Source organism: Solanum pennellii, chromosome 1, assembly GCF_001406875.1.
Source record: "Solanum pennellii chromosome 1, SPENNV200".
NCBI classification, from domain to species: Eukaryota; Viridiplantae; Streptophyta; class Magnoliopsida; order Solanales; family Solanaceae; genus Solanum; species Solanum pennellii.
In genome coordinates this window covers 108,163,631-108,175,653 of record NC_028637.1, presented here as the reverse complement: position 1 = coordinate 108,175,653, position 12,023 = coordinate 108,163,631, and the positions used below count along the sequence as shown (strand labels likewise).

Sequence of the window (12,023 nt, the reverse complement as noted above, 5' to 3'; positions counted from 1 at the left end):
TGGCTTTGATCATCCAATGGGCGGTGTAACAATTCCTTGTAGTGAGGATGTGTTCATTAATCTTACTTCTCGCTTGAGTAGCTTCTGATGCTTTTCCTTAACACAATTTTGTAAAGAACTAACTAACCTTTGTAGTTTGTATAGTTGGGAGAGACTCATTATTCAATACACATTACTGAAACTTAGATAGAGGGGCGGCTATTTGTCCTACTCCCAATTGTTGAATGTAGTTTTTCAGTAGCTGATATCAAAAAGACATACACCACACTTTTTTAGCTAATGAAATCTGTTCAGACCGATTTTTCAGAATTCTTTGTCTGAGAAATTTCTTTGCATGATTTCATTTATTTATAACAGGGGAATTGGAGCTTCTCAAGAGCTAAAGTCTACGTTATCCTCACACCTCAATATTGTTGAGTCCATTCCATTTTTTTGTCAATTTTTGCTATTCAGTTACTACAAGTAATTGTTAAAAAGAAATACTAATTCGAGTTGAAAATAAATGATTTGATGGTTGACAAATTGATAAGATTTACAACCCTTTTTTTGACTTTGCTATATTTGCCTATGTCATTAGTGACATAGACATGATTTCTCCTTCTATAAATAGAGCATTCTTGCTCATTTGTAGAACACACCAAGTTAGAGAAAAAAAACCATTTTGAGAGCAAAGTGAGGTATTCCATAGACTATACTAGAAAAATAGTCTGTGAAGAAAAATAGAGTGATGAGCGATATTTTAGCAAGGTGGAAACCAAAAGAGTATTGTTCCTTTTGAGTGTATAATAATTAGTTTGATTATTGTATTAATTACTACACCGTGTAAAATTCCTTATTATAGTAATCAGTTGCTCCTTTGGCCCGTGGTTTTTCCCTTATTTAAAAGAGTTTCCACGTAAAATTTTTGGTGTCATTTTTTTTCCATTTTATTTCCATTACTTTTACCATATATATTTTTGTATTATCCGCATTTTTCCAACAAATAAAAAAAAATCATAACATTATACTGATGCAGAAATGCTTAAAAAAAATATGAACGTTTTAGTTCATTTGCAAAGTATTGCATGTAATTTTGTGATTATCTTTGGCCGTGTTTTTCACACTCATCATTATGGATTCTACTTGACTTAGGCTAATATTTGGTATGTGTATATTTTTTTACTTTCTTTTTTTGACTATTGTTTCTTATAATCGACTTCACACACTTATAGAAATTTGAAATAACATCATTAATATCTTTTTGATTATCTAAACACTTAGGACAATAAACAAATTACTACACACTTTGATTGGACAAGATTTTTATTTATTTTTTGAAGTTTATTTGCAGAAAAATGAAAACAAAAATAAAATTGGGTTGGGCCAAGAGCCTCTTTGCCTTTGACATTGTTGTTGGGAGATTTAATGTGTTTTTTTTTTATAGAAAAAAATATTTTTGTTTGAAAAATTAAATATTTCATAAAAATTTTAAAATTGCTTTAAAATAAAAGTAAAATTATTTTTTTTTCCGGTTAGAAAGAAGCTTAAATTTCTCTTCTTAAGAAAAAGGAGAAGTAAATTGTATCAATTATTCAAATTTATGATTAAAATAACTAAATATTAATTAATCACTAATTTCAATATTAATTATTGAATAGTAAAATTGAAACAACTATCTAAAATAATCTTAAAAATTAAATAATTAAATTAATTTAAAAAATAAAAATATTAACTTAATATGAAAGGGAGAGAATAGATTTCACATTGAATAATTTCTTCCTATTACAAAAAAATATAAAAAATAATTTCGAGAATAAAATAGTTTACAAAAATGTAATATATTTTTTATTAAGTAGTTATTTTTCCGCGTTCTATTTTTCTGCCGCGTGTATTATCTGGTTCTAAAACTATAAAACGGAGAACCTAGTGTCCATTTTAGAACTCAATACTTCGACCGCCGGAACTTTTACGCTACCGGCGGCTATCGGGAAATCTATCATGATTCATGGGCATTCTGCATATTTGAATTCAACAACTCCATTTTGCGTTTAATTTTTAAGAGAAGTTCATTGAACTTGTTGGTGTTCTTGATGGTTCAAGTGATGATGTCCGATCAAAACCCTAACCCTAAATCAATTGATCTATCTATCTATTGGTACTCTACTCATAATCCTGATATTCTTCCAAAGAACTCGATTTTGCATGTTGGAATTCAAGAAACTTATAAGAAAATTTTAAGAATTTGTTGGCTTTTTCAAGAAAATTCAAGAATCTTTTTTTAAAAGCAAGTTATGTTGTCATCCTGTCAATGCATGTTAAGGATGTTCAAGAATTTGTTTTGCCCTAATTTCCCCTGCTTCCTCTTGGAAAATTGGAATTGAAAAAAGACGTGAAGTTGTTCTTGAATGCCCACTGCGCAACTATATAAAAAAAAAGTGGTTTGATTATAAGTAATTTTGTGATTTGTAGTATTTTGAATGAAGACACTCAATTGTAGACTTAAGACCCCCTCACCGCCCCTTTCCTTTACATGGTCTAGACTTTTTGACTTTTGATTATTTCTAAAAAATGGAAAATTGAAGCCTAACTTTGATTTGTAGTATTTTGAATGAGTACTTTTTTATGTATCCTTTCTGTCAGAAGGTTGAATCAACTTACCTCCTTCAGGTTGGAGTTACTGAGTTAGTATCTTGGAGTTACTGAGTTAGTATCTTTTCTATTCTTTGGTGTAATAAAATTCATTTGAACATTTAACACGTATGCTAATGTTTCAAAAGTTTTACGAAATACCATTAATTAGAATGAGGGGATAAAGGAAAAGCTAGAATAGGCTCTGAGGAAGTGACAAAATTCTTATATCACTTTGATGAGTGGAGTAAGTGGGAGCACATGTAACCAGAGGACTGCATCTGGTTTCTCTTAGTTTTCGACTGCAGACAGTGGACTAGATCAAACTTGAGAACTGTTGCACTTTTAGGATTACTGAATTTTGTTTCAATTGATTACATTGTGTAATTCTGTAGATATTCAGCTAGATCTGGATAGGAAGCTATTTACTCCAATGACATGCTATTTGTTAAAAGTGCTGGTCATCACCTGCCGCTAGTTTGTTGTACCATATCTACATATTTCTTTGCTGGAATTGTTACCAAATCTCATCGGAGGCCTAATAGATATTGTAAGGTTTTGAAGGTAAAATTCTTTTGAGTTATAGTAAGTAGTTGACATTAGGATTGGTTTGACTAATCGCCACAAAAAAAGAAAAACATGTCACTTGTTCATTTTTGTTCGATGGTAGATATGCAATCAACATAATCGGCAGAGATTATGTGCAGTATTTAACTCTCATTGTTGGCACCACTGATACTGATTGTGTTAATCTGATGAAGCTATTTTGATGTGTTTTTCAAGAATATCTTGTGGTTAATAGTTGGTTCTGAGCTCTATTTCTGATATTTCTTTTCTGGAATTGTTACCAAATTTCATGGGAGGCCTAATAGATATTGTAAGGTTTTAAAGGTAAAATTCTTTTGAGTTATAGTAAGTAGTTGACACTAGGATAGGTATAGAACTACTAACCTGGTCCTTGAAGTCTTATCTGGCAATTGTTAACCGGATGGCAAGTGTTTTGTACCTTGGAATTGATGATTATAGACAAGATGTTGGTATAGCAGGTGATTTTGTATAAGCCTACTTGATAATTGAGTTAACTGCTGCCTGCTAATAAAGGAAATTTCTAGGGTTTCTCTTTTTGCAGTAATTGTTCGTGATGTATTTTACAACTTAGAAGTTCAAAGGAAGCAAATGCATTCCAAGTTCTTCTAGTTTTCTCAAAATCAAACAAGTAAAAGATATTGCTTTACATACTTTACTTCTAAACTGTATTCTGATCTGATTGATCTTTTGGTCTGCATATATAATCTTGAAGTCCAAGTAGGGTCTTGCATTCTCCGAAAGAGTCTCTGCTAAGAATCTCCCTTACGCATCGCAGTGTCTCCTTCAAAATTGTTGATATTGAAAGGTTCGTTTTCAATACACCATCTAACTTAAGGATTTCCTGTCTAGTTCCTTAGATTTTGTTCCTTTGCATGCAGTGAGGATGACCTGCTTTGCACATGTGCTTCTCCTTTGGCTTGCCGCTGTTGTCTAGTGGGTTTGGAATTCATCTGAGTTAACTTAACAAATTGAATGTAAGTGTTGGTGCATTCTAACTTTCAGGATAACTGTCAGGTCTTGGTGTTTACGCAGTGAACCTATGCAGCCCCAAATTGATGGATAAAGAGATGTGATAAGTCGTCTTTTCTACACTTTGTTTATTGACTTTTTGATTTCTGACCAAGTATTTTTTAAAATGATATGGTTCTTTGCCTTTTCTCTCTGGTTTCTTGAAATTCTTAATAGATTGCTTTTGCATACATTGGGCATGCTTGTTGATAAGTTTGTGAAGCCATTCTGGAGAATTTTTTCCATTGATATTACCAACGGGCTTAATTATATCTTTTCTCAGATTTGGCAATCGGAGCTTTGCAGATGAGAGGCACCGTCATATATATGAGGTTCACCACTTTTTTTCCTTTAAATTTGGAAATGTGGTGTAACTATTGCACATCTAGGTGGACTGGTTTAATAATTATATGTAGACCATAGGATGTGATTTCTTTAGTAAGGGATGTATGCTAAAAACTTATCCTGTGCTACGTAGGTGGATCCTGATATGGTGCAGCAATTTGAAAAGATGCTGGCCTTTCTTTCACTGGCAAAGATAAAAGTGATAGTCACATGGAGGTGAACCTTTTTATATAATTGAATTATGAAGTCATGAATCATGATAGATACTTGCGGTGTTATTTTTGGTTTAATTATAACTGAATTATGAAGCCATTGAATGGGAAAATGTGGAGTTTTTCTTGTTGAAGGCCCCACTGGCACAATTCTTAAAAAATAAGTAGTTTAATTATAAGAAATGATTTGTAGTATTTTGAATGAAGACACTCAATTGGACAGAACACCTTCAGTGGTCATTTTCTTTTACATGGTCTAGACTTATTTTCATCTTTTAAACGAACATGCTCTATACTTTCTGATTTCAATTGTTTCTTATAAGTTGTAAATTGTGTCATGTAAGAGAGTGGGCGATTTTTATGTTTTCTGATTTTGTTAATGTTTAGAGGATCAATAGATGTGGGCTGCTGAGAATATGGCAAGTCATGCTTTAATGCAGTTTTGATATCTTGGACTATTTGCACCAAAGGCACTGATCAGTGAGGCTCTTCAATGGATTCTTGTGTTTCTATTTTTGCTACCTCTGATTTACAAGGGATATGCTTTATATGAAAATTGTTATACTTTTTCTCCTCTTAGTATGATGCTTAATTCTAGTATCAAGGCATTTTATTAACAAATGAATATTCTTATAACAGCACTTTGTTTTCTCCATGAGATTTACTCCCTTGTTGGACTGCTCTTTTTATGTTTGTTATTCTTATAATTTGTGTACTCCTAAGTTGAACTTTAACCCAGTTTCTATTTTCAACCAGGTATCTGTTGCTATAGACATTGGGACCTGAATTGTTAAGGTGGATGACAATGGTATCTATTAGTTTCTTTGACGTCGATCTAAATGCATTTTGATATGTGTAAAATTCTGCTCAATTTATTATTTTGCTTCATTACCTGAAGTTGGTACTTTTTTTGAAGGATCTGGTGTCTCACGAGATGGATAGATGCTGAGGAGAGAATGATATGGTAATCATTTTGCAAAATGTTGGACTGACAACGATTATGGTCGTAACTTGGAATGGTTGTCGTAGTCTATAGGGTTGCATGCATTCCTCAACTGATAGGTTGTTTGACGGTTTGTGTTTGTTAGTATCTTTCTACGGGTGTTTTTATTTTTTGATTTGCGGTTTTACTTGTAATTGGGCAAACTGGTATGGCCAGTATAGGGGACTTGATCCATGGGATGTTTATAGTTCAGGTCCTTCTTGATTCTATTATGATTGAGATGATTTGACACATGCTTTCTCTTGGTGAAGAGAATCTTGAAATTAGTTGCTACCACAAGCTATGCTCCTCTAGTGTGGATGGGGACTCGCATAAATGGATTGACGCTGGAAATCGAGGTAAAACAGATGAGCTTGTAAGGAAGAAGAAGAGTAGAAGAAGTCATTCAGCTCCTCCATTTTACCAAGACAAGAAGTTCTTTGCCACAAGTGAGTCTTTCAAGAAAGGTAGCAGGAAATAACATCTTTTAAACTGTTCATGATGTGCTCATGCCAGGTAATTTCTCCTCGCGTGCTTTTTTGTGTTAATAATCAACTATGAAAGAAAATATGTGCAACTTATCAATATTCTTTTCTATCGTGCAGAATCTAGAGTTGTAAGGAGACTGCATCATTCTGCAGAAGCTATCTGCGCGGAGATTCCACTCAGTCTTCTCATCAATGTGCTCAATCTTCCACCCATAATGTGGTAAAGGGTGTGTTCTATGTTGAAAGGTAATGTTATAAAATTTCTTGGGAGGGTTGGGTCTCTTTCTGATATTATCTCAATAAAATATTTTAGTAATTCACACGACCTAATATTTCTCTATTTAGGCCAAGGGTTATAATGAAATTTGTTAACATCTGGAATAGAAAATTACAAACTCAAGGGGATTGCACAAGTACAGGCGATAGGGACTCAAAAGAAGGTAAACAGTTTTTGTTCCTGACCTGAATAAGAGCTGAATTTTCTTGTGCATGTTTTAGTTAATTAGCTTCATTTCTTTCATCCACTTTTCAAGATTATCTTAGATTGCATTCTTATTAATCCTTGGATTATGTCTCTTTCTAAGTCTCTGAGGCCTCACAGTCTCTTTCAAATTATATCTTGCTTATGTTTATTCAAAGTTCCTTAGATTCTGGGACAAAATGGAGGGACTTCCGTCCAAAGACTACAGTTGAGTACCTTGACTATATGTACAAGATGATAGAACCTTTACCTTTTGGAGAATGTGCGACGCTGGGTCGGGCTTTGGTGAACCAACGGGCCGCTCCTCTAGTATGAGATGCAGAGCGGTTCTGGAACAGAGAATCCTAAGATTCTGGATACTATACTCAATGTCACTTCTGGTGTCTTGCATTTTGTTGGCGATGCATTGGTTGCTGATACAATTGATAAAAACTGTCTGGAGGGTGCCAAAGTTCCCCCAACAGGTTGATAAGAAGTTTATTCTGATTGTGGGAACACAATACTTATGATTGATAATGTCTATATGGACTTTGCATAGTCCATATGATCAGTCTTGGTTTTTCATAAATTTCTTTATAAATGCACTTACTTTAAGCAATTGTTCCTCTTAGTGATTGTTTGGTTGGACTCATTAGCAAATATAAATCTCAGCATAGACTTCTGCATAAATAATATAACATTATTTGGCCGCGTAAGAAAAAGTAACATCTGCATAAATATGTAGCAGTCAGTTAGCCACATAAGAAAAAATAAGCGTAACAAAACTAATTCATCATTTGGTTGGCGGTATTTAACTGTTCATCATTAATATCCTCATGACTTATGTGGGTGTCTATGGAACATGATAAAATTGTCATTTACCAGAAATTCCATTGCACTGAATTTTGCAACATTCATTAAATTTAAACCTAACTCTGAGCATGCAGTTGTATGTTTTGGTTAAAGCAGTTACCTTAAATCTGAGTCACAAGCAGCCAACATCTGTTACTCTTCTTTCGGTAACATTCTCTAAGTACATGTAAACCATTTGCATATCAGTCTTTAAAAGAGAAAGGTATTGTAGTTGTTAATATAGGATTAGTTGTTCACCTACATTCTTAGACCTTTTACAATACTTTATATCTTATTCCTTCTACATTCATGTTCCACTGAAGGATAAATGCCTGTCTAAATGTGGAAGACAAAACATGACAGCACTTTTTCTCAGGGTAGTTAGTCCATTCTGAGGTATCAATAGCACAGGTTTTATCAGTTCTGTGCTCCATCTTGTTGACAGCAAGAAGGATTTTTGATGGTTTAAGGCTTTCAAGTTTCGTTGTGTGCATCGTCTCCTAAGGTCCATTTTATGTTTTAATTGGGTTGATTTATAGCAAGTGAATTATGAATTGTGACTTCCAAGGAAGGAACTTTTTTTGTTGTAATACCATACAAGTCAATGGTAGAGGTTCTCTCTTTTTTGAATTATGAGTACTTGAAACTCAAATAGCTTCCAACGGAATTTGGAAAACTATTTATAACATCATTCATGTTTAAGGAAATACCCCAGTAGCTAACAAGATTCTTTTGCATGTGCTTCATAAGAAAATGGTTGTTTTATTGATAATACAGGTTCTGTGTATTTTGGGCGGGCGTTAGTCTAACTAATGTGGTCAGACTTTGTTAGGAGATAAAATCTTCATCAATCAAGGTCATTTTAGTTGAAGACGGTCATCTTATGGACCTTTTTAAACAGACTGAAAAATATGAATCTGGCCTGCCGTTTTTTAGTCCAGAACCATCTCCTCCGTGACCAGATGCTTTGCTTGGGTCGGGACCAAGTTTAAGGTGTTAATCCTTAACATTGCTGAAAATGGTATAGAAACTTCTGTTAAATATGAAGTTGTTATCACATATAATTTTGGAATTCCTGCCATAAATAATATGGAAAAGAGGACTGCTTGTTCCTAAAACTTGCAAAGTTTGATCTCAATTTTAGTGCTAGTTCTACAGATGATATGTACAGTGTAGGGGACTTGATAGGGTGACGTTAATAGTTCAGATCCTTCTGAATTCTATTATAATGGTGATGATTTGTCACATATACATTCTCATAGTGAAGAAAATCTTAATTATTATTTGATACCACAAGCTATGCTCTCCTCTAGGATGGGATGGGGACTCGCATAAATGGATTCATGCTGGAAATCAAGGTAAAACAGATGAGATTATAATGATGGAGAAGAGTAGAAGAAGTCATTTCAGCTCCTCGGGCAAGAAATTTTTTGCCACAAGCTAGTCTTCAAGAACAGCAGCAGCAAATAAAAGTATCAAGACTGTTCGTTATGTGCCACTCATGCCAGGTAATTTGTCCTTGAGTGCTTGTTTGTATTAATGATCAATGATGACAGGAAATGTGGGCAACTAATCAATGTTCGTTTCCATCGTGCAGAAACCAGAGCTGTAAGGAGACTGCATCATTCTGCAGAAGCTATCTGCTTGGAGTTTCCACAGCAGTCATACCATCAATGTGGTCAATCCTCCACCCCAAGTTGTGGTGACGGTGTATTCTCTGATGAAAGGTCATGTTATCAACGTTCTTGGAAGAGTTAGTTCTATTTCTGATATTATCTCAATCAGATATTTTAGTAACTCACACGACCTGGTGTTTCTAATGAAACTAGTTAGCATTTGGAATAATAAAGTACAAGCTTGAGGGGAGTGCACAACTTCACACAATGGGGAGTCGAAAGAAGGTAATTCCTGCCATTTGTTCCTGACCTGAATAAGAGCTAAATTTTTCTAGTGCATGTTCCAGTTAATTAGAGTCATTTCTTTCACCCATTTTTCAAGATTATCCCAGAATGCATTAAATCATAAAAGCATTAGAGATTACCATGTGTCTCTTTAAGTTCCCTAGGACCCATAGTCTCTTTCAACCATCTTGCTATGTTCTGATCTTATTATAGAATTGTCACGAGTCATGACTGACATTTTTTATTCAAAATTCAGAATTTGAACCACAAAAGCTCGAAGTTTCTTAATTGTGTGACAGAATGGAGAGACTTCCGTCCAGAGATTACAGTTGAGTTACCTTAGCTATATTCCAGATGTTTTTGCGACTTCTTCTCTATCTTGCTAAGATGATGGACTTTTACCCCTTTCAGTATGTGATGCAGAGCAGAATTTGAACAGAGAATCTTAAGAACTGGACTTTTTTACCCTTTTCAGTATGAGATACTGTGCTCAATGTCACTTCTGGCGTCTTGCATTTTGTTGGTGATTCATTGGTTCCTGATACCATTGATAAAAACTGCCAAAGTTCTTCAACAGGTTGATAAGAAGTTTATTTCAATTGTGGCGGGCACCACACTTCCTATAATTAATCAGGTCTGTTCTGGTCTCTGCATAGTCCATGATGGCCATTTTTGGTTTCTCGTGAATTCCTTATAAATGCATTTTTGTAACGATTAATTCTTTTAGGGATACATTCAAAAAGTGCAAGTACATGCGAACCATTTGCAAATCAGTCTTTGAAAGAGAAAGGTACTGTAGTTGTTCATATTCCTTCCTCTGAAGGGTTATATGCCTGCCTAGATATGTAAAACAAAGCATGACAAGCACTTTTTCTCAGTTAGTTCATTCTGAGGTATCAATAGCACAGTTTTTATCAGTTCTGTGCTCCATGTTGACAGCAAGAAGGATTTTTGAGGGTCTAAGGATTTCAAGTTTCGTTTGTGTGCATTGTCTCTTAAGGTTCATTTATATTATAATTGGCTTGATTACAGCAAGTGAATTATGAATTGTTAATTCTTAGGAATGAGCTTTTCTTGTTCTAATACCATCAGTAACAAGTCAATCGTAGAGGTTCTCTCTTTTCGAATTATGAGGACTTGAAACTCAAATAGCTTCCAACTTAATTTGGAAAATTATTTATCACATCATTCATGTTTAAGGAAATACTTCAGTAGCTAACTAGATTCTTTTGCATCTATTTCCAAAGAAAATGATTGTTTTCTTGATTATACAGGTTCTTTGTATTTGGCCTTTAGTCTAATGTTGAGTGTATTTTAGGCGTTAGTCATTTGGGCGTTAGTATGACTAATGAGGTCAAAATTTTTCAGGAGATTTCAGAAAAATCTTCATTAACCAAGGTCATGTTAGATGAAGACGATCATCTTATGGACCTCTTTAAACAGACTGAAAATTCTGGTTCTGGACTGCCGTTTTGTAGTCCAGAACCATCTCCTCTTTCACCAGATACTTTGCTCGGGACCAAGTTTCAAGATGTTAATCCTTAACATTGCTAAAGCCTGAAAATGGTATAGAAACTTCTGTTAAACATGAAGTTGTTCTCACATATGATTTTGGAACTCCTGCCATATATAATATTGAAAAGAAGACTGCTTGTTCCCAGATCCGGCATAGTTTGATCCCAATTTTAATGCTTGTTCTAAGGAGGATATTTATATTGTGGGGGACTTGATTGGGTGAACCTAATAATTCAGGTCCTTCTGGATTCTATTATAATGGTGATGATTTGTCACATATACATTGATCATTATATTACCCACACCAGTACCCAACTCTGGTATTTGAACCTCCAGAAACTCACTGTTGTATCATTATAGAAGTGTAAACTGTTAAGAAGCTTGTTTTGCCCATTGTAACCAAATTTCTCTTTCACCTTGATGCTTCAACGATTGAGTGTGGATTTGAGAGGTGAATGATTTTCGTTGATATTATATGTTATGTCTATAATCAAAATAGAAGATCCAAAGACACTTGAAAATTAGATATGATTTTTTTCTGGACCAAAATAATGAGATGTGTAATTACCTAAATCATTACTGTGTCATCTATCTCCTCCATCACACATATGATCTTTCTTTTTGTAAACAAGAACATTATTATGATAGTCAGTTGTATTTGTATGATTTACACACCAAATCTTGGCCAAGAAATGTGTGAATCAAAGAACTATTTGCTCTAGATTTTCCATGCTCTCTAGAAGGATTGCAAAGTGTGAATTTCTTGAGTAAGTTGGCTATTTATTTCAGGAAAAGAAGGAAGTAACAAAGAAGAAATGGAGTTACAACACAAAGATTCCTTAGTCCTTGTAATTTTTTACTCCATGCACTTACAAAAATACTAAATTTCAGTACATTCTAACTTATAATGTTTTGACACTAAATTTTTTGCAAATTGTCCTTTACAAATGTCAACTTAGCCTAAAATCATATCCACAATTTCAAAATTATTTAATATGTAGCCTATACAAAGCTACATATACACACATAGTGCATTAACATTCTCCAATTGCTTTGTCATGTGCC

At 34.0% G+C, this 12,023-nt stretch overlaps 1 protein-coding gene across 10 annotated transcripts in view; it reads left to right on the top strand.

Annotated features, from left to right (window-relative positions):
• Positions 1-3,404: 3,404 nt before the first annotated feature.
• The window catches only part of LOC107026400, a 51,802-nt gene continuing 43,183 nt past the window's right edge, over positions 3,405-12,023 (top strand). For 5 of the 10 annotated variants that reach the window (XR_003580340.1, XR_003580333.1, XR_003580339.1 and 2 more), the window contains exons 1-14: positions 3,408-4,000; positions 4,074-4,128; positions 4,210-4,535; positions 4,682-4,764; positions 5,517-5,568; positions 5,677-5,724; positions 6,015-6,258; positions 6,348-6,476; positions 6,576-6,670; positions 8,856-9,050; positions 9,140-9,443; positions 9,700-9,771; positions 9,855-10,077; positions 10,171-10,233. The gene's annotated coding sequence lies outside the window, so the exon portion shown is untranslated. Of the gene's footprint in view, positions 4,001-4,073; positions 4,129-4,209; positions 4,536-4,681; positions 4,765-5,516; positions 5,569-5,676; positions 5,725-6,014; positions 6,259-6,347; positions 6,477-6,575; positions 6,671-8,855; positions 9,051-9,139; positions 9,444-9,699; positions 9,772-9,854; positions 10,078-10,170; positions 10,234-12,023 lie in introns of all 10 variants that reach the window. The other 5 variants (XR_003580334.1, XR_003580328.1, XR_003580327.1 and 2 more) reach the window with 3 other exon arrangements.